This window comes from Phocoena phocoena, chromosome 11, assembly GCF_963924675.1.
Source record: "Phocoena phocoena chromosome 11, mPhoPho1.1, whole genome shotgun sequence".
In the NCBI taxonomy this organism is placed as follows: Eukaryota; Metazoa; Chordata; class Mammalia; order Artiodactyla; family Phocoenidae; genus Phocoena; species Phocoena phocoena.
The window spans coordinates 36,123,368-36,147,096 of NC_089229.1; the positions used below are offsets into that span (position 1 = coordinate 36,123,368).

Below are 23,729 nucleotides of genomic sequence, written 5' to 3' on the forward strand. Positions count from 1 at the left end.
TTTTCATTTTCTATTTTATTTTCTCCCTTTGATCTGTTTCTCTTCATTCATTCATTCATTCTTCCTTATAAGGAATGATGACTATTTTAGCTTTGAGATGGTTTTGTCTTAATGTTCACTTTATTTCTTTATTTTTTTTTTAATGTTCACTTTATACAGGAAGAAATTAAGTCACAATTTGTTGACTCTCAAGCAACTACTGCTTATCCTTGCTGCTGTCATTCAGGACTACAATACTGCTAAATCAGGATTTAATCTAAAGCTAGATCTTCTCCCTAGCTACAGCTTTAAGTAAACATTACCGTAATTCTCAGAAAAAAAATAAGCAAAAAGTAGGGGCAAAGGCTTATATGCAACAAACTGATTTTTCATGAAATAATATCATAATCCAGGCAGATTCTAAAACTAGACATTCTTTGCTGTGCTATAGCTTCTGCACCAAAATTGACTCCAGAGTAACAAAAAGGGATGACTCAAGGTAGGAGAACAACCCAAAGAAGACCTTTCCTAAAACAGTTCTGTCTTGTCCTGCAAGGTTAAAATGAAGATCTATGTTAACTGGGTGGAAGCAAGGCACAGGGTGGTATTCAGAAACTGTGGGTCTAGAGTAAAGAGAAACAATCTTATCTGTCTGTTCCTTCTAATTTAAACGGTATCTACCACATAAACTTCAGGTGATGTTTTTCTTTCCCCTTCACATATATTTTTTAAATCACTTTTAAGGAGATAATTCTTCCAAAGATAGAGGTGTATGGTTAAGCTAATATACTACATTTCATGCAACTTTGACTCATTTCTCCATGACTTCTCCTTTCTATTCGTTCATTTAAAAAATTCATTCTGTTGCCCTCTTTCATTTTACTAATGCTACTCTAGTCAATAGCTCCTCTTTAATTCACAAGGCTTGTCAAATTTCCAATAATTAAAAATCAAAAATCTCTTGCGATATTTCTCACCGCACTTTAAGTTCAAAGGAAAGCACAGGCAAAATACTTGCTACACATTTCACACGTTGTTGAAGTTAGTAAGAATTAGCAAGACGCTTACCCAGTTAGGATTCTCTAAATGATCATGCAGTTAAGAGCACAGATGCCAGGAGGCCGAGCAGCTCTCACACTTATGTAGCTATGTGAACCTTGGAGAATAATTTCATCTCCTAGTTATAATTTTCTCTGTTACAAAAAAGAGGGCAGGTGGAGAACAGAGGATTTTTAGGGCAATGAAACTATTCTGCATGATACTGTAATGGCAGATACATGTCATTATACATTTTTCAAAACCCATAGAATATACAACACAAAGAGTGAACCCTTATGTAAACTATGGCCTTTAATTAATAATAATGTGTCAGTATTGGCTTATTAATTGTAACATGTACAACATGAGCTCAAGTTGATACAACCAGAGAAGCTGTAATAGGAGGGTGGGAGAGTATATGCCATTTCTGTACCTTCTGCTCAATATCTTTTTTGTAAACCTAAAACTGCTCTAAAAATAAAGTCTATTATTTTTTAATGAGGATAATAAAATCTATTTCATAAGATTACTGAATTATCTGAAAGGACACACATGAAGTAGCTATTACAGTACATAGGCATATTCTGAGTTTATAATAAATGTTAACTATTATTTATATGTATATATATACATATATATGTGTGTGTATATATATATATATATATACACATATATAGTATGCAATAGAATGCAGAGTTCTGAATGACAAAGAGTGTGTTTTATTATATACACAGCCTCAAAACACATGGTTAGCCTTTAAATCACCACTGGAAAATAATGTACAAAGAACTTGCAGAAGATGATAAAAGAAAGATGCAAAATGAAAACTATCATTGGTAAAGAGTCTGCACAAATGTTATATGCAAAAATATAAAAGGGTCTATGAACTTACTTCCACTTAAGTTTTAAGGACAGAAGAGAAGAAAAGTGGCTCATTTGTCAATGTCTCAGTAAACAGCGGAGTAAAATTCTTATGTGTAGTCCACTGGCAAAGCAATAGTATATAGCTTTAAAAAATAGATCAGGGCTTCCCTGGTGGCGCAGTGGTTGAGAGTCCACTTGCCGATGCAGGGGACACGGGTTCGGCCCCGGTCCGGGAAGATCCCACATGCCGCGGAGCGGCTGGGCCCGTGAGCCATGGCCACTGAGCCTGCGCGTCTGGAGCCTGTGCTCCGCAACGGGAGAGGCCGCAACAGTGAGAGGCCCGCGTACCGCAAAAAAAAAAAGAAAAAAAAAAAAAAATCACAACTCCAAGGCCAGTAGTTTCAGGTTACTCAAATGAACCAGGTTATTAAAGACAATGAGTCCCACCACCTCCTAGATACAAAACAAATACATCAAAGGCCAGAACATTCTTTATTTTGGGGAAGTATCAAACCATCATGCAAAGACCCATTTTTCTACTTTGACCACTATTTGGTCAAGTGCCAAATTATGAGGAAAATAAAATTCTCAGGACACTATATAAAATTAATTCAAGAAGATGCATAAGCCAACCAAACACACACATCACTGGGTCCTAGGAAGGGTGGTAAGGAGGTCACACTATGTTTAATCAGGTTTACTCTTTTTACTATTATTGTTATAGAGGGGTAGGTAGCAGTTAAGAAAGTGGAGAAGAAGAAAAACATCATGTCTCAGCAGGTTTTTCCTGGAGTCTTTTAGATTAAGTCAGCGTTTTCTACAAGCAAGCATTATGGAGTAGCCTCTGGTTATATGAACTTCTCACATCAAGCATTGTTATTCATTTTGTATATTGGTTGGGATGTTTGGACACAAGTGGTGGTTGAGAAAACCAAGAAAAAGGGACTGTGGTCAGCTGTGACAAGTAAGGGAAATGTGAGTGGAGAGGCTCGGTTTCCACTGCTAGGTCTATGACTTATTTGCGTGTTCACTTGTTTTTGTAGGGTAAAAAACTTGTATCGGATGCCTTGCGCTGTTCTAAGTACTGGGGATATAACCATATAACTGAACAACACAGACTGCTCACTTGTAAGTGCTACTTGCAGGAGGCACATAGCAAACGAATAACCCAATAAGCAAGGGGATCAGTCATAAGAGCACTGAGGGCTAACGATGAATTTCTCCAATTCTCATTGAGAGAACCGGGCCAGAGCCAGACTAGCCTGTTTGAATCTTGCTGCCTCTACTTATTTAGCTGTGCGACTCTGTCTCTTTTTCTTCATTTGGAAAAATGAACATAATACCAACTTTGAGGGGTTGCTGAAATCATAAGTCAAAGGGAAATAACTAGCTTCGGACCTGGCATAGAGAGCTCTGACATTCTTTGATTTTTCTTCCATCTATCTCCTCAAAAAAATTTTATTCTTTCCACCTTGAATGCCACTGTCTGGCTCCCAACTACCAAAATTCAAAAATCCTTTGCAGAATTTTATGTCATGGTAGAAACTAAATTTCACGATTTTCCTATAAAATGTCTCTCATTCGCAATACTTCCCCCTCCCCCAATAAAAGGCTCTTCCGGCTCACATCTTTTTTCTTAATTTTTTTTTTTTAAATAAATTTATTTATTTATTTTTGGGTCTTCGTGGCTGCATGCAGGCCTTCTTTAGTTGTGCTGAGGGGGGCTACTCTGTTGCAGTGCAGGGGCTTCTCATTGCGGCGGCTTCTCTTGTTGAGGAGCACTGGCTCTAGGTACCCAGGCTTCAGTAGTTGTGGCACACAGGCTCAGTAGTTGTGGCTCGTGGGCTCTAGAGTGCAGGCTCAGTAGCTGTGGCACACGGGCTTAGTTGCTCCGCAGCGTGTGGGATCTTCCTGGACCAGGGCTCGAACCTGTGTCCCCTGCATTGGCAGGCGGATTCTTAACCTCTGCACCACCAGGGAAGCCTCCGGCTCACATCTTGAATGCTACAATAGATTTCGGATTTCCTGACTCACTGAACTTCATTTTACCAGCTTAATAATACTTAAACAGAACTGTTTTCATGTTATGCCATTGCTCAAAAGTATTTTAATAGCACCCTGTTTCCACTCATTTTATTTACTAATAACCAGTCTAATTTTCAAAATATTTCACAATCTAGTTCAAATCTTCTCGGATAAATTCCTGTACCTTATCAGGCCAATTTCCTTATGTACCTTAACTGTAGCTCCTATGTTCTTCCTTAATTATTTCTTCTGGTCTGTAATGTTATTCTTTCTTTTCATTCATTCATATATATTTTATGCTTCAAGCCTTGGTTGAAATCCCACTTTTTTATAAAGCCCTCTGTGATGGCTCCACCTCCCAGTAATTTCCCTTTTCTTTTAATTGTGCTTATATGATTATTATTTTTTTAATTAATTTATTTATTTAATTTTGGGTGTGTTGGGTCTTCATTTCTGTGCGAGGGCTTTCTCTAGTTGCGGCTAGTGGGGGCCACTCTTCATCGCGGTGCGCGGGCCTCTCACTGTCGCGGCCTCTCTTGTTGCAGAGCACAGGGTCCAGATGCACAGGCTCAGTAATTGTGGCTCACGGGCCTAGTCGCTCCACGGCATGTGGGATCCTCCCAGACCAGGGCTCGAACCCGTGTCCCCTGCATTGGCAGGCAGACTCTCAACCACTGCGCCACCAGGGAAGCCCTATATGATTATTCTTTTTAGAGTCATTACTATCACACTGGAGTCACACAACTTGAACCCTAAAATACCAGACCAAGGGCTTTCATTATAAACTAAGGTGGTTGGCAAGTAGAATTTCAAATTTGCAAACTGTAATTCTCGGAAAGTATTTACAGTTTGTATATAACAATTTGGTGTATTCACGCAGGAGTCAGTTAAAATAGCAAAAACCCAGTATGTGGAAGCAAAGAGCAACTGACAGTGGAAAAGATTAGAAAGTCAGTATCAAACAGACCTACAGGAATACTTGGCAAATACTTTAGAAATTTTACCATCAGAACTTTGAACAATTCTAGATTAGACATTCTCTGCAGTTAGCATATTAGTGCTGATATGAAGGATTAACTGGTTGGATCTGAAGCAGCATCGATGACTATGGGATGAAGGGAAAGAGCTAGAAAGATGAGAAAAGAGGAGAACTGAATGGAACCAGTGCAGAGACATATTCCCGGCAAGGGCTGCATGAGTAACTAGGGGGTTAGGGATTTGAGATTATCAGTAAACTTATCCTTATATTTGTATAATATTTGTAGCACTCTACTGAATATTAAAAACAGATTCAAGATTAATATCATTTAAACTCATGAAAAAAAGCATCCTCAATCAGGACTAGGCTTGGTCAGGTCCTCTTCCGACTGGCAGCAATAAAACATACACACGTAAGATAAATATTCAGTAAAGTTCAGATAGCCTGTTCCACAGCATAAGATTAGTTTTCAGCACATTTATTTTGTTTTCTAATTAAACTGGATGCTACTGTCCCTGTTCAGAAAGAGGTGCCCACCTGAGCGGGTATACAAGGCAAACAGTTTCTCTTCTGAGGGCTGATCAACGTTTTTTCCAACTACAAAGTGAAGAAATATAAAAATAGGTACTTATATATTTATACACACACACACACACACACACACACACACACACACACACACCCCAAACCTGGAGCTCCTACTTAAGGAAGCACTCGGGAATATTAAACATGAGAAAATGTTATACTATTAATGGCTTCAGCTTGAATTGTCTTATTTTTAAAAGTTAACCATATACCAAGTTTTGTACTTATTTTTGGTAACAAATCACTCATTATATCTACCGCCCTACAAACAGTGTGTTTCGATGCCACAGCTCAGAACTGCTATTTTATTGAATAACCTAAAAACTTCAAGACTTTGCATTGTTGCATTGCATTATAAATATATAATATAATTAGTGCGTTAATCTTGTCCTCTAAACTAGATTACTCCCATAAGACTTTACTTTTTCATCTATAGCCATCCAAGTGTTCTATAAATATAATTACCAGTCAACAAATGAACAGGCTACCACTGCTTTCTTGTATACAATTTAATAGCATATAGTTACTCCTTAGTTATTTAGTTCACATGGTAACATGTTTTCAGTAAACTACAGAGCTATGAATAAAGCAGTGATTTCTACACTTTACTTCTGGAAACTGTCACATGAACCAAGGTCTATAAAACTATAAAAAGTGTTCCTCAGAAGTAGCCTGATTCTCAACCAAATATTTATATCCTAATAAGGGACCACCTGTGTCTTCAGCATTGGTGGCAACACCAGTTAGAATAATATAAAGAACAAACCAGAGGATTTCCCTCAGGTGGCCCTACTCATATTTAGAGGCTGCTGTAAGTTTAGGGTAAAGAGTCTCCTTCTGCAATTGTGTATCCAGCAGTCACTCCCATACATTTAGTATCTACTTTGGGGGAAAGTCTGACAATGGTGAATGTCAGTCATTTTTCACAACCAATGAAAATCCCATCTTCATTTCACATTCAAGAATGTATCTACACAGATAAGAAACCAGAAAGGGAAGCAGCCAATAAAGTGGGTCCAAAGCTTATATGTAGTTTGGTAAATGTGTTGTTTACAGCTGCATTATAGTTTAATGAGTACAAAAGGAAAAGCAATCTCATAGCCTTGAAAAATTAATTTGTGAAGGCCACCATTTACAAATAGAGGAAGTGTTGTTTCATGGTCTATCTTAACATCACAGTGTTTGTACGCAAAGTGTCTTCAGGATAAAAAAGGTTTTCCTCATCACAAGAAAAACATCATTAAAAAAAATCTAACAGTTGAACTAATTCTTACTAATCAAGATGATTTACATCAAACCATTTAGTTCTAAAGTCCCTCCAAGTCATTATATATAATCAGCCAGAGATAGCCTTAGAGGCAAAGTGAAGGGACACGGGCAGTGGTAACTTTCATGATGAAATACTTTATCTCCATACTACTAAAATGTTTCCCATCAAATTATCAGGGGCCTAAAACTTGACCATGACATTCTTTTTTTAGGGACAGAATAGCATTTCTTCTGGAAAGCTTTGAAATATAACAGAATAAGGCTACCATAAACAAAAATGAATGTGGCTAAGTAGCTTCCTGATAATAGTTTGTGTTTCTCCTCCCTGAAATGTCCCTCAAGTTTCACTTTCTATAAATGTCAGGCCTTTTCCTGATCTCTTTTCCTAAACGTCCCAAAGCAGAAGCTGCCTGAAAGATACCTGGAGTGTACTGTCATAAGCCTAAGCTCACGGAAAAGGCATGTCAAATGACATTGAGGGCAGCTAGTGGTGACAGGGAGTGCCCTCTCAGTGTCCAGGGGCTGCATCCAGAGTAGGTTTTGAGACCTCGGCAGGGAGGCATGGCTCTGGGGTACACCTAGAGCAAGGCTGGACCCCAGAACCGCAACTCCCAACCTGAGCAAAGCTTCTCTGAAACCCGTCCTGGGTCCTACTGCAGAGCCATCGGACTCCAAGGTGAAGAAATCTGCTCAGACCAAGCTGCCCAGGGCAGCCTCCTTCCCAGCTTTTTGAACACTATTAAGCCTCCCAGATTTAGGTGAACTTTGGGAAGGGGAGGAGGCCACAACACTGGCTGAAATGAAATGGCAGACCAAGTGGGATGAAAGACTGCAGTAGACTGAATTTCCCTCAAAGAAGTTAAAGTGGATCATCTGCATGCAGCTGGGGCTCTGGCTCGAATGTCAGACATGTTCCATGAGCAATAGGCACAAATAAGCAGTTGGCAAATACCAAAAAATAATGTTCGATATCCCTGTAAAAACATATTAAACTTACTCAATATTCAGTTTACCTAAAATGTAAATTAATACATTGAGAGGTTATTAATCACCTATCAGTGAAGTTGCCCCAATATTATAGAGCTCAGTATTCCTGAGGGTTCATAAAAACCAGCACTCAGCTAACACATAGCTAAAATATAGTAAAAGATAATAAGATCTTCCTGGGAGCAATTTGATATTCATCAAAGCTCTTAAGTCATAGGTATATCTTGGCCAAACAGTTCAATCTCTAGGCATTTGTCCTAAGGAAACATCTGTAAATACCGAGAGGTAGCTATTTATTTTCACTGCAGTATTGTTTATACAAATTCAGTGTCTATCAGCATAGACTTGGTTAACCAAATGTCATTTCAATGAAATATTATGTATCTACTAAAATGATTTTGTAGAAATTATTGAAACTACAAGAGATTTCCATGATCTGTTGCTAAATGAAATAAGCAGGTTGTAAGTTTCTGTTTCTGTCCTAATTGCATTTAAAAAAGGAAAAGAACATTTTTAAAAGGAGGCTAGCACTACCTGTATCACTGGTTCATTTTACTGTAGGATTTCAAAGGTGAATGAGAGGGTTGGTCCTTTGGTATTTCAAGACTGACAGGGAGGGAAATACACTTCTAGATTAGACTGTTAAAAAATAGCGCTGTGTTAGTGTCAAACTAAGTGTCCTGAGAACACAGAACAACTTAGTCCACTGAAAAGGGAAAGAGAATGCTGCAGAGATGTGACTTTCACTCCACAGAAATGGATTAAGTTCCTGCTATGTAACAGACTGTATTCCAGATCCTGGTAATCAAGACGAAGTTCCTGCCCTTTCGCAGTTCACATTCTGGTGGTGAAATGATAGTTCACACACGAACAGGTGACACTGTCTAAAGCAGTTGGTACAAAAAAAAAAAAACAAAACACAGGCTAAGGGAAGAGAGGAACACACACTGGGGTGGGATGGTGTCTGATAAAGTGGCCAAGAAAGACCTCTGGTAACACTGGAGAAGTGACCTAAGTAAAGGGAGCGAGTGAACCATGCAAAGATCTGGCATGTCTGGAATTTTAGGGACTAACAAGAAAACCAATATGGCGACAGGGCAGTAAATGCCGCAAAGAATCACAGGAGATGAGTGTGAGAGACAGAAGCGACCAGACTGTGTAGAGCAAAGTAGGCGCTGTGAGGAGTTTGGAATTAATTTTTCTTTTTTGGTAGTAAAAAAAAATCACAGTTTCAACATCGGATGCCACATGTTGCTTTGACTCATATCACTTCCTTGGTGTTAACCAGCAAAGCATCAAACAGCCTCTGGGAACTGCACAATATATGGAACACTTACTTCATCAATGTATGTCATCCTTGCGTGGGGGTCATGCTAATCCTCTCTGTGTCATTTCAGTTTTAGTGTACGTGCTGCTGAGGCAAGCCCTGTAATTTCTTTTGACTAGGAAGGAACACGACAGAGGATTTTAAATAGAGGTACAACATGATCTCACATATTTTTACAAAAATACTGGCGATCTTGGCTGGAAAACTGACTGTAGGGGGCACAGAAAACAGGGAGACCACGTAGGAGGTTGTTAATACTCCATGGCTAAGACTAGGGTGAAAGAAGTGGAAACAGTGAGATGTGGTTAGGTTCGGAATATCTCGCAGGTAGGTGACTGATGGATTGGGTATGTTCTGTTTGATTGAAATGCTAGGGCAGGAGAGTATGGAGGACTAATTTAGAAAGACTGGCCAGAAAGGAGGTCACAGACCAAGCCTTGGCAAGAACACCAGATATCTAGCACCTTCCCTGAGAAGAAAGTAAAAGAAAATTTGGAAGAATGCCAAGAGGAAAGCAAAAAAAAGGGCAAAAACAAAAAACTCTTCTATTTCAATCATGTTTTCAATAAAAGAGAAGAAAAAGATTTTAAATAACTATTTAAAATAAGTAGCTTGCTTTCCATAAATATTTAAAATATTTGATTAATAAAAATTAAATTCTATGTTGCCTTCTACACAGCTTTGACATTAGGAGTTAAAAGTTAGATTTTAAGGTATAAATACAAATAGCTAATTTCTGAAACATTATGAAGCTAATTTCTGAGAAATGAAGGTGTTTAACTTATCCAGATTTCTTGTTAGATAACAAGTTTTTACTTCCTTTCTACATCTGTTCACTTGTATATTTTCCCTTCAAGCTTAAAGAGGTCATCCCCACACACTGTAATAACATCTCAGTGGAAAGTAATTAATTTGATAGGCTACAACCACATCTTAAGCTCCATCTGGGCAAATTGCTTAGGCTGTTACATTGCACTGCTGTACTAAAGTCAAAGTCAAGTTAAAGCCAACATCTTACCACAACTCTTCTCCATCCATAATATCAATTTATGAGAAGAGAATTCAGATATTTTATTGAAATGTCTAAGGAAGTTGCGGTGAAGTAAGTAGAAATTTTGTTTGGATCAAATGTGTAATTAAATTGCAGATAAATGTATCCTAAAATCTACTTTAAAATTATGTAAATCATTTTTAAAGATCAAAATCAGCTATTTTTAGACTTCAGAATAATACACAAAATTTATCTTTGACTCACAACTTAAATAGAAAAATATCTGTTTGTAATTAAAACAATGAACTTTTAGCAGTTCATTAAATTTATTCACTGATTTCCTTAATCCAACAAATATTTATTGGGAACTGTGGTAAGCACTAGTATGAAAATGGTGAAGAAGGACATAACCCTTGCCTTCACGAAGAGTCCAAAACTGTAGCTGTTAGGAGTACAACACAAATAAGAGCTGTACATTTCACTTAGAACTAGTTGAAGTATTCGGGAAAGGTTTCCAAAAGAACTCCTGCTTACTCTAACAATCTGAGAGCTATGTATGATTAACTAGTTGTATGATCTAGTTGCAGGGTAGACAAAAGTATCTGAAGTAGAGACACAGCAAAGGTATAATCTCTGTAGCAAAAACACTGCATGAGCCCAGGATGAGGGAGACAGGGAGAAGGAGTAGAGGTAGGCCATGTGAAAAGGTCGGAGGGGTAGAGCCCGCCTGGCGAATAGATTACGTGAAGGAATTTGTCCTTATCTGTTTTGTCAATATCGTTCTGAGGGTTGTGTGGATTAACGGTTTTAACGGGAACTGGAAGGGATGCAGGCAGATTAATCCAGGCTCTTAAAAGAGAGTGATGGGGCTGATAATGGAGATGAAGCTTAGTGGACTGACAGGAGGGATATTTAGGTAATATAGATAGGATTACATGATGGATAGGAGAGGGATGGGGTGTGAGATAGAGGTCACAAAGATGACCCCTAGGTTTCTGATTCTGAAACTGAGACAAAGCTGGTAAATAATAGAAAAAGAAAGACCAGATTAAGGGGGAAAGATCATGAGCTCAATTCTGAGAACTGTAGAGATTGAGGTACCTTTGAGACATCTGAGCTGCCAAAGATGTGGTCTGTTAGGCTGACTCAAGAGGCCTGAGGTAAGGTAAAACAGTATTTCAAGAAGATAGAAGTAGTCAATTATGTCAATTGTTGAAAATATCCAGTGGATTTAATGACAGAGATCACTGGTAAGTTCAGTAAGGTGTATTTCTATGGCATAATAGGTCTTAAAGCCAGAAGGAGTGGGGGGGGGGGAATTTGGGGAGTGGAGCGAGGAAATGGATACCCTCAGTCAATAGTCTGGCTCTGAAGGGGAGGGAAAGTGACCATGTCAGCAGAAGGGAATGAGACATATTGAGCGTTTTGAAAAAGAAAACAGAAAGTCAAAACATAAATCACAACTGGGCATAAAAATTAATGCGTAGGGCTTTTTTTTCCCTCTTAGTTTAATTGAAAATTAGAAGAGAAAACCTCAAAATTCCATTTCTAGAGTTCTTAGGTAACTTTCCAATTTGGTCATGGCAAAATTTAAACCAGTCCAGAATTCTTTAAACTGTGTCTTTTCCTCCTGGATGCCCTAACAGCGCTTGATTCCTGCTTTTGTTGTGACACTTACCATATGTACTCTAATTACCACTTGTAATCTCTTCTAATTGTAAACCATTTTACGGGAATTGTTTAGTCAACACTTCGCTAAGGGCCAGATGCATAGTAGGTGGTCATAAATGCATGAAAACGTTAAATATCTTGGAAAAGCAAACACTCAAAACGCACTTCATAAACGCATGCTCTCATTGGGAAGTCCTGTTGCCTTAATGAGGGCGTAGGTTTCAGTGGGTAAATGTGATTACATCATGAGGCCCGACTGATACCCAGAATGTCATCCCTGGCACTGTTGTCAACACCTCCTCTATACAAGGGGGAAAAAAGAAGCCACAATTTTTATCAGCCTTCTGTGGTCCATAAGACGGCACCACAAGTTCGTAGAAAATAGTTTCCAATAGGAAACTTTAGATGGATAAAGTGGTCCACGTGATCACCATTTAGGGAATTAGTGCCATTGGAAAGCCCCTGAATCTTAGCTATTAGCAACAACGCCAACCATTTTCTTGCGCTGTTTGTGCAAATGGGTGCTTCTTGCTTGTCATGAGAATTTGCTGGATCACTCCAGCCCAAACTGCTTAGCAACAGCCTGGAAAGCGGCTATGCTGATTGGTCCCCACAGAGCTGGCCTTGGCTCACAGAGCTCAGGGCTGACACTCGTGCTGCAGAAGTTTAAACCCCATGGAGATAGTCAGGAAAGCTGCGCTGTGAGAGTGGAAAAGCAGGAGCCCCAGCAACAGCTGCTTTGCAGCTGGGTCACAAAGGAGAGCAAGCAATCCCTCGACACCATAAAAGGTAGCGGATGATGGGAAGGCAATCTCTGTGCCTCCATTTGTCACTGGCAGGGTGCCACTGGCTCTCAAATCCAAATGCTCTCACAAGAGGATAAAGCCAGATGTAAATAATTCCCTAATTTTATACTTTTTTTTTTTGTAGAAATCTTCAGCAGTAAAGGACATAGAGGGTTATTTAATTTATTTAGATGCAAAATTCTTTGATGATTGAACCAGGGTGCTGAATAAAGCACTGGATTCAGTCACAGAAACCTGAGTTCTAATCTGGTTCTGATACCAAGAAGGTGAACCACCAAAGAAAACCCCTAATTTGGATAGGTTTCATTTTTCTCCTTTGCCAATCAAAGGACCTGGGTTAACTGAACTCTACTGGTTACGATTCTCTGTTTAAAAAATGGAATTCAATTCAGGGAAGTCATCATTGGTTAAAAATTCAGGTTAAAGGAGAGTCAAGCTCTTAATTCATGTCATACTCCTTTGCCTCCATTGCCTTCCAATCCATGACAGAGAAAAGGAATTGGCCTTCCCCCAGATCCAGCCAGCTGACAGAGATTGGGGATAGTAGCTGAGACCTAAAATCAAGTGTAGTTTAATGTACTAACAAATGAAATTAAATGGAGTTGGAATAAATGATCCATTTATCTTCTTCTGAAAGGACTTTCAAGGTAAAGATGCCTATCAAAGGCAGAATGTTCTAGAAAGGTTCTTACACCAATTAGACCACATACATATTGAATGTGTATACTGTGCTTCTGGTTTTGTAAGTAATTCTTGGAAGTAATTCTGGTTTGCCTGAAACTATTCTGTCTATGTCCACTGTTCCAGTGGAAAAATAACAGAACCCCCTTCCTGGTTTGAACAAATATTCTATAGTTACCCTAATTCTTGTTTCCCTCTCACAAGTATTCACCTAAATCAGACGAGCCCAACAATGGCTTTATGACGTTGAGATGTCCCAGAAGATGAAACCAGGAGCCTCCATTAGCAGCATCGGTGAGATCTCAGCTTTCTATCCCTGCCCCACTCCTAACAAAGAAGGCATGAACAAAGACATCCTTTCACAGCACAAGACCATGTGATCTTTGTCAAGAGTAATGAAATTTCCATTCATCTCTGCTTCTCCAATACAGATTTTTCTGGGTGTCTGTTGTCCTAGCACACTGCAATTTTACTTTGTCTTTACAGGTTATATGATAAGAACAGAAACATTATAAGAGCAGCTTACTATGTGCCAGGCGCTGTTCCAAGAGCTTTCTCTGTATCGTCACATTAAATCTTCATATTACACCTGAGATATTATTATTATCCATTTTACAGAATAAGAAACTGAGGGACAGAGGGGTTAAGTACCTTGCCCAAGGCACAGAAGCTTGATTTGGCAGAGCTGGGGTTCAAACAGAGACAATCTGGCTTCACAGTTTGTGGTACTGCATTATCGACTTGGTTCAGAAGTTTACTACCAGGAATCATTACGTTAGTTAAAGATGAGCTTTATGGAGTAGGTCCACCCATACATTCATGCACCCACCCGTCCATCCCTCATCACGTACTCAGAGGGTATCTACCATATGCCTAGCATTGTGTCAGGCACTGGATAATGAAAGGACTCCTGCTCTTTAGACTGAATAATATGATAACTCTGGAAGTGGGCGTTTACCAATTGCAAGATCATACTCGAAAGGGCTCTCATTAGACATCCTACATAAGGAGAAAACAGAGACCAAGGCATCTATTGTGTCTGAGTGAGTTCGGGGAGGTCTCATAAAAGAGGTGGCATACTTCAGCTGGCTCACAGATGGAGGAAAAGTTGGCCAAGCATCAAGACAACAGACTACCTGCTAAGTCCAAGTGCTGGTGACTTACAAGTTCTCTTTACAAGATCCAAATTAAGAATATTGTTTAGAAAGTCAGTCTAATGGAGAAAATGTTCCTTGTTTTAACAACATTAAAAGGCCCTGTAGCTTACAAAGGTTCACTTGATATCAACCAACTCAAAACACATCTATTTGAGAAAATAAGGTTATTTAACAACTCCAGTTACCAAATTTCTACTTTGTCAGTCTAATGATTTTTGAGCCACCTTCTGTGAATAATTATCTGTGACTTACAAAGAAAGAAAGATCTATTGAAAACAGCATTGTTTAGTATGCAATGCTCATTCACTTTAATTTCTAGAGTGTGAATTGCATGGTATATAGTAAGTGCTCAACAAATGTAAACTGTCATGATGACTGTGCAATAGGAACAGCAGTAGCTCTCATGCAATATCTTAAAAGGATTAAACAAAGTAAGAAAGAAAGATCTATTGAAAACAGCATTGTTTAGTATGCAATGCTCATTCACTTTAATTTCTAGAGTGTGAAATGACCAGAGGTAGTACATATACAATTACAGGAAACTTTAATCTAGGCAAAAATGGGAAAAATACACACACACACACACACAAACACACACAGCAAATGGTCAGAGGCTGGCACATTACCAGCAGAACGAGTTTGTATGTATAAATACATATGACAAGCATATCGCCGAACTGGATCTTTCCCAAGTCCTAGCAGGATAGTGTGCGAGTAAGAAGCATACACACTTGGGTTTTGGCATTGCCACAGAATAAGATTCTCTCTTTCTCTTTCTTACAGTAAGAGAAAATGCATAATGTCACAAGAAGATGTGGGTCACTAACAGGAAAAAAATCGAGTACAGAGGTGACGTGGAGATGGAAAATAGAAAGTCTGAACGTCTTTGCCTCTAGACAGAAAATTTAATAGTGGTTCAGCTCAGGGGCTAAATTATCACTGACAACATCTCAGACCCTCTTGACCTTGGTAGGAAAAATGTGCCATGAAGGCTGCATAGAACTCATTAGACATCAACTTCCCAAATCGTCTTCGTCACAGTCTGCTGTGTAATTGACACCTGAGTCGACAGGTTTATCTGTGAGATTCAAGAAGGGCTGAATTGACACTCCCAATCACAAGAGCATCTTTAAAAGCCACGCGGAAGTCTATAGGAGGGTGGTGGAACACTCCTTGCATGACTGCTATAAATACAAAGCAGCCTGTGGAAGAAACATATTGACCTATTCAACTTCTAAAAATGGAATACATGTGCACGTTGGGGTATATGGTCCCATGCCGTGAAAAACACAAACATGGCACTTTGAAGACTTGGGGGAAAATATAAGCTATTAAATTACTAACTCATTTAAAGTGGTATTAATTTTTAAATAAGCATAGATATGTTATAAAAAGAGAAGCAACAGCATAGAGGAAAGATTGCAGGCTTAGGAATCAGATAGGCCTGAGTTTGATCATCTCCTCAAGAACGATCCCTAAAATAGCCAGGCTACTTGGGCAGATTGTTTAATGTCTCCAGAAATTCAGCACCTTATAGAGAAAAGATGATACCTCCTGATAAGGTTTATAACTGAGACAGTACATGTCAAGCTTTTACAACAGCGCATGGTATATAGTAAGTGCTCAACAAATGTAAACTGTCATGATGACTGTGCAATAGGAACAGCAGTAGCTCTCATGCAATATCTTAAAAGGATTAAACAAAGTAAAATACATTTTTAAAAGCACAGCACAGCAACACATTGTTGCACTCAAAGAAAAAGTTCTCCTCCTAACTAGACCTCTTATACCTAAATCCACTTACTCAAAGGTGGCTCATGGAAGTAGATGACTATTTTTCATGTATTTTAAGCAGCATTCTTGTAACACACCCACATTAAGAATTTTGTGATCCCAAATACTTTGCTAACAACCAAATTATCTCTTGTTCTTGAATGTCTTAGAATATCACAGGCAAAAACTGCCTTTGAGTTCAGAGAATTCGAAGAAAAGAGAAAACAGGGAAAATACTCGAAACTGAAGTTACAGTGAAAAGTACTTACGACCACTTCTGATCAAACCGGAAAACCCATATAAATACTGGCGACAGTTTAAGAATATATTTCCCCTTATTCAGAAATATGTACTTTCCAAAAGGTCCATTTGCACTTTGAAATCTTGACATGATTTGGCAAGCTCATGTTAACTAGTGAGTGTGGCTTAAGCTGTTACCAATCTTAGAACAATAAGAAAGTAGAAGAATTATAGCTGACTCTTCACTATTGCAATATTCAGATACCTGGTATTTCCTGGAAGCAAAACTTGAGTTAATCAAAATATCATTTTATTCAGATCTGTCCTTCTTCACACTTCTTTTTCAAAGTAAATGCCAAAGATTATCATATTAATATTTTTTATTTTGTTTCTAAAAACATAATAATGAAATAAGAAGTACTGGATAGGCAATGGAGGGAAAATAAAAGGAAGTACAGACAACACCCAGAGAAGACATTATTTTCAGCAAATAGCTTTTGTACTGAAGGATAAGCAAGAAACAGAGTAGAAAAGACAGTTTTTGGTGTTGCTGGACTTACTAGATTCATGATCAAATGAAGTTAGAAAAGCATAAGGAGACTAATTTAAGTGCCTAAACAAGGGTCACTTAAAATAAATCATACTACCTTTAAGAAAGATTTTATACAACAGGAAATATTCAGTCTTTCTGGGATAGTGACTGTTTTAGATTTGGGCGGCTTACAAGGATAATAGTAATCCATTCATTTCACAAATATTTGGATATCTGAGATGTCATTATGAAAAGAAAAATTCCTCAGAGTTTCAAATAAAGATTTCTTAAATGTCTTTTAGTACAGTAGCTATTTTACTATTTGTTCCAAATTGAATAAGTGAGATTGTGTTAATACTTTCTAACATCACAAGTGAAGTTCAACAAAACTATAGCAAAACCATGAAAAGAAAAGCTTCCTTCTTTTATAGTCATCATCAGTGTAAATTCAACCTAATCATTTCTCAGTGAAAATATTTCATATTGCTCTCCAGCCCAATCAAATTCATGTATCAAGCTGACTCTTCAACTAAAATTATAGATATTATGATAGTTTATATAAAAGATATTATTATTCCTGGCTGCCATACATGATACTCAATAGTTAAAAAAGCCAAAAACCAAAGGATTATCTGTATTTTATTGTACCTGTCAGAAGAGCACATATTCATTATCATCACTATCACTGTTCATGAAATTCTACAAAGTCCCCTGAAATGAATGATTTATATTATGCACTCTACTGAGATTACATTCCAAGGCTATCAGAGCAAAACAGATAGCCAGATCATGCTACACTATGTCACCAAACAGAAAAAAATAAAGGAATATATTCAATTTTGTGTTTTTTCATTTCTATCTTTCAACAGTCATCAGGATTTCTATATTCGTAGGATTACCACATCATTTTTACTGAGACAAAAAAAAGAAAGAAATTTCACTCCCCAAAATGTTGCTATCCAATTATTTGACCCTTTAAATTCACTCTTTAATCCCTTTTTAATGCTGAGGACTTTGACATTTTTAACCAACAGAAAAAATAAGTTCTTATATTTTTTATTTACTTGAAGCTACTTAAAACATCACTTTTTTCTCCTTCCTAATTACTTGTATAACCCCCTTGCCATTTATTCCTTCAAACTTTTATTGTTCCTTTCTCTCACCATCTCCTTCCACCATGCAACACTGAAATAATGTGTCCAACAAATAGTTATTGCTGTACGAGACCCTCCCTTGGCATCTGAAAAAAATGAGTAAGACCGAGCTGCTCTCAGTCTAGTGGGGAAGACAGACATAAAAATGACTAACAGTAACAGAAGATGATGGAGCCACTTTCACGAGAGCACAGATAACAGAAGAATCAAGTCAGTGGGGAAAGGTAGTGATGTATCAGTGCTATGCCCTGACAGAAGACTTTTATGTGAACTGGGCCAATCTCTGCTTCAGAGTCATTTCATCTACATTCATCCAATAAATGTTTATTGAATAACTATGTGCCAAGCACCAAGCTAGTAATAGTAATGAAGAGACAGGGTCGCTACTCTCACTGTCTACAAAAAGCAACCAATAGTAATACATTAGTATTCAGCTATCACAGATATTCACATGCAATAAGAACCCTGGAAGAGAAGCATGAAGGCTGCTTGGAAGAATCAGTCACTGTTTTATGGAACGTAGTGTTAAAGATGAAACTGGATGGATGAATAGGGCTTTGCCAAGTGGAGAAAAAGGAAAAAGATATTCTAGGCCAAGGCAGCAAGCGGCATGCTTGGAAAAGACAAAGAATGAATAGATTCTTTCTTAACATACTTAGGGAGCCATTAGAAGTTTAATATTGTGGGGGGATAACGGCTGATGAGGTTTAATGAGAAAGGCTGTGGCCAAATAATAAACAATGTTCCATGTCACATAAAGACATAAAGATTTTACTGAGTAAGAATCATGATATTGTTCTTACTGTTAATTGCTAACAATTACTGAGTCCTTACAACATACATACCTGGCAGTATTCTAAATGCTTTTATGATACATTTAGACTCACTTAACTTCTGGACCCTCTCAAGAAGGAAATACTTTTGCCCTCATTATACAAACAGGCAGAATAAGATAGAGAGAAGTTAAATAACATAACCAGATCACTGAGCTAATGAGTGGTTCAACATGCGAGGCAATCTGGAGCCAGTGTTCATATATTACGGGTGCATCCCCTCTAAGGTGATGGAGTGCTAATGGAGAAGGGAGGCAAGCTATGTGAGCAAATATGTTTTTCTAAACATCTGTTTCTATACCTTTGAAATACTAAGAAAATAACTACTGAGCATTTACTACATACATTATTCTTCGAGCCACAGGAAAACAAAAATACACAACACGTCCCATGAATACCTGCAATTCCCAGTATATTCAGACATAGATTGAGATAAAGAAACAGAAATAGAGAGACAGTCACAGTCAAGATCTGCTTATCTGACGCAGCAACCAATGGAGCCATGAACAGGTAGGCATACTTTAAGTGGTACTTTTGATGACTTGCTGGAGGCGGACTGTGGACTAGCTCGAGTGAGAAATTCCTGAAGGCCAGTCTTGAGGGTGCGGGAGGGGGGGCAGTCCCACTCTTTCATGGTCTTTATTTCCAAGAACCCTACCGGGTTCTCATAGTGGAGAACCAAAAAAGATCCCCTCCTGGTGAGGGCAAGGGAAGAAGAGTAATCCTTGTGAAATATATCCAGAGCCTTCTCAATAACAAAGGCCTGACTCTCCAAGGTAAAAGACTTTACTAGAGCCTTTTAAAGAGCTGTGGCAAAAAGGCACTCTCTGACTTCGCCCTCCTCTAGCCTTCTTGTCTCATCTAAGGTGGTGAGGGGGGGTAGCTCTACAAGCAGAAAAAGTGTGAAGGTCATGGGACAGAGACACAGGCTGAATCAAAGACTGAGATTTAACTGAACGGTTATAGAACATTCCCCCTCCACCATACCTAACACCCCCACGACAGGGCTCTAGTATGATAATACTGAAGTATACCTGAAACAGCTTCAAGACACACAGTCTCTCTGAGAAAGAGTATTAAGGAAAGCCTAACACCAAGGTGGAGATAAAAACAAGGACACTAGAGAAATTTGAAGCTGCTAGCACCAATAGCTACAACAAACACTAAACAATGCTGAAATCCCAGCCAGATTAACATAAATCTTCATATTAAAGGCCTAATAATTTGAATTCCTATTACAAATTCAACATATCCAACATTCAACAAAAAAATTACAAGGCATGACCAAAGGAAAGAAAAACATAGTCCGAAAAGACAAAGCTAGCATGGGAATCATAATAAGATGTTAGAATATGAAACAGATGTTGGAATTGTCTGACAGGGAACTGAAAATACCTATGATTAATATGCTAAGGACTCTAATAGAAAAAGTAGACAACATTCAAGAACAGATGTGTAGGGCTTCCCTGGTGGCACAGTGGTTGAGAGTCCGCCTGCCGATGCAGGGGACACGGGTTCGTGCCCCGGTCCGGAAAGATCCCACATGCTGCGGAGCAGCTAGGCCCGTGAGCCATGGCCGCTGAGCCTGCGCGTCCAGAGCCTGTGCTCCGCAACATGAGAGGCCACAACAGTGAGAGGCCCGCGTACCGCAAAAAAAAAAAAAAAAAAAAAAAAAAAAATAGAACAGACGTGTAATGTAAGCAGAGAGAAATTCTAAGAAAGAATGAAAAGGAAATGCTAGAAATCATAATAGACATGAAGAATGCATTTGGTGGGATCAACAGAAGACTCAGCATGACCAAGGAAAGAATCAATGAGTTTGAAGATAGGTCAATATAAACTTCCCAAACTGAAATGTAATAAGAAAAATGAATGAAACGTACAGAACATCCCAGAACTATAGGAAAATTTCAAAACATGTAACACATGAGTAACTAGAATATCAGAAGGGGAAGAAAGACAAGAGGGCAGAAGAAATATTTAAAGTAATAATGGTGGAGAACTTTCCAAAATTAATGAAAGAGGCCAAACCATAGATTCAGAAAACTCAGAGAACACTAAGCCAGATAAATTCCAAAAATAATAAGCCTAGGCAGAGTATGTAAAAACTGTAGAAAACTGAAAGCAAAGAGAAAATCTTAAAAGTCAGAGGGGAAAAAAAAAAAACACCTTACCAATGGAGCAATAAGATTAAGAATTTCATTGGACTTCTAATCAGAAACCATCAAGCAAGAAGACAGTAGAGTAAAACACTGAAAATGTTGAGAGAAGAAAGAAACTACAAAACTAGAATTTTATATCCAGCAAAATTTTCCTTAGAAAGTGAAGTAGAAATAAAGACTTTTTGGACAAATAAAAACTGAGGGAATTCACATGATCATCTCAATCGATGCAGGAAAAGCATTTGACAAAATTCAATAACCTTTCATGATAAAAAACACTCAAGAAACTAGTAATAGAAGGAAATTATGTCAACATAATAAAGGCCATATGTGAAGAACCTATAGCTAACATCATATTCAACAGTGAAAACCTGAAAACTTGTTCAATGGGTAATGAGTTTCAGTTTTACAAGATGAAAACTTGTTTTGCAAGATCTGTTGCAAAACAATGTGTACATAGTTAACACTACTGTATTATATACTTAGAAATGGTTATCATTGAAATTTTTGTTTTCTTTTTTTACTACAATAAAAAAAAATAAGGTGGAAAAAAAACAGAGAAGGAAGAAGCCTTTGGTAACAAATAGAAAACAGTTACAAACCTGGTTGATATTAATTCAAATATATCAATTATCACTCTAAATATGAATGGTCTAAATGTACCAATTAAAAAATAGAGATTGTCATAGTGAATAATGATAATAATAAAGGGCCCAACTATATGTTGTCTACAATAAATCTACTTTAAATATAACGACGCTGATAGGTAAAGCAAAGGGACAGATATAGATAAACCAGGCTAACACTAATCAAAAGAAAGCTAGAGTATTAATTTCAGACAAAGAAGACTTCTGAGCTAGCAAAATTATTAGTTTCTCCCACACTATTTGCTTACTTAATTTTTTCTAAGGAACACCTAGACGTGCTAATGTCTATGGAATACACTTGGGGAATGTATTTTGTACCTTCTGGGAATACTGCTTTAATAGAAACTATCAAAGCAATAATGGCAGTGGTAAAATCTTCTTGGTACCCTTAAACTTCACCGTATTTGAAATTCCCCATCTTATAATCAAGTAAAAGCAATCCTTGTCATGTAGCATTACTATTTGAATCAGCTTTGTTATAATTAAAAGGTATCAAATTTAATAAGTGCCATGTATACACAGTTATTTATATAAATAGGTTGAGAACTGTTGAAGTGGCGAGGGGGAGAGGATGGAGGACCCGTCTTCCATACAAGTGGAAACAGAGTGGAGAAGATAATTACCACTTGTGGCAAATGTGCATCCTGGGTGGAAAGAGAAAAATAGACACCTTCAGGAAAACTACCTTTAGCCAAAGCAATAGATTTCAACTTAATCCTTTACCTCTACTGAGGTAATCTCTTTGAGATATGCAAAGATACCTTAAAATAAAATACTCCTGATCAGTAATTTTCTGCTTAAAGTGAGTAAATTTCTGATTCAAGCAGATGGAAATTCTGTTCTGCTTCTAGCTAGTGTTGTTTCATCCCCCCAAATGAGAAATAGAACAAACTTTACAGTGGATAATATCTTTCAGTTCCATCGCTCAGGGACAAAAATTTCCCAGACTGACCATGACATCTACCAATTACACTACCTATTTTTCAATTATATGGCATTATAATACATGGCATTATTTAATGGCCAGTGCCCATCTTAAACCCAGTGCCACATGGTTAATGTCAAAGGGACCAAAGGGTCATATTAAGTGTCAATCCTCCTGCATGTTGTTACCATCTTCCACCTAAAGTATTGTTACTACAATGCACACTGAATTACAGTGTCAGCTCAAGAACGTACGCCATCCTGTCACTTTTGACAAAGAGCCTCAATTACACCTCAGAAATAAGAGTCCTGCAATTTTAAGTCTTTTAAAGGAATTATGCTTTTCACTGTGAGGAGACATAAATACGTTTATTAAATAAATTTGTAGGCCGGTATGTGCTCAGGTGCTGTGGCTTCAACTCACTATCTACCAGTTAAAAGTTAACCAGGTAAAGGTCAGCAGTCAGTTCACTCAGGCATCTGACCTGAGTCAGATCTCCCCTTCAGTTTAGAATATCATGTTTCCTTCAAGACTTAAAATACAAGAGAAACTATACGCCATAAAAGGTACACCATGTAAACTGTATTTAAATTAAGAATTCAACTTTCAACTTCACTATTACTATTTTCTTGTTATTTCACATATATAGATACCTAAATCCTTTTTTGAATTACCCATGTTAAAATTCTTCTTTAATTTAATGATATACATAGAAGTTGTCTTTTCACTTCAGAACTGCATTATAAGAAAATCCAAAAACTGAATAAAGATTTTCTTTAAAAATCAATTTTTACACATTTTGAAGTTAGGCATTTATGCGCACAAGGCACCATATATCCATATTTGATCGTAATTAACAAAAGGTTAAAGAGAAATTTAAGTACAGCTTTCAGAAAAACCGAGTATAATGCAAGAGGCTTTGGACACAGGTCTGAACCTCTGTGAACCACAGTTTCCTCATCTCTAGTGTACGTACCTAGATCGTGGGATTATGTGAGAAATATTAGAATAGCATATTCACAATGTCTAGTTTACTGCATGATAAAGAGTACGAGCTAACTACAGGAAGTACTGTGATTAACCTGATCACAGAAGCGGCAGGGT

At 37.8% G+C, this 23,729-nt stretch overlaps 1 protein-coding gene and 1 non-coding gene across 2 annotated transcripts in view; both read right to left on the bottom strand.

Annotated features, from left to right (window-relative positions):
* The window catches only part of TMTC2 (transmembrane O-mannosyltransferase targeting cadherins 2), a 394,308-nt gene that overhangs the window by 82,854 nt on the left and 287,725 nt on the right, over positions 1–23,729 (bottom strand). The window lies entirely within an intron of this gene.
* LOC136131623 (U6 spliceosomal RNA) lies at positions 9,045–9,153 on the bottom strand. Its single transcript, XR_010656362.1, has one exon. It is a non-coding gene; the product is annotated as a U6 spliceosomal RNA (small nuclear RNA).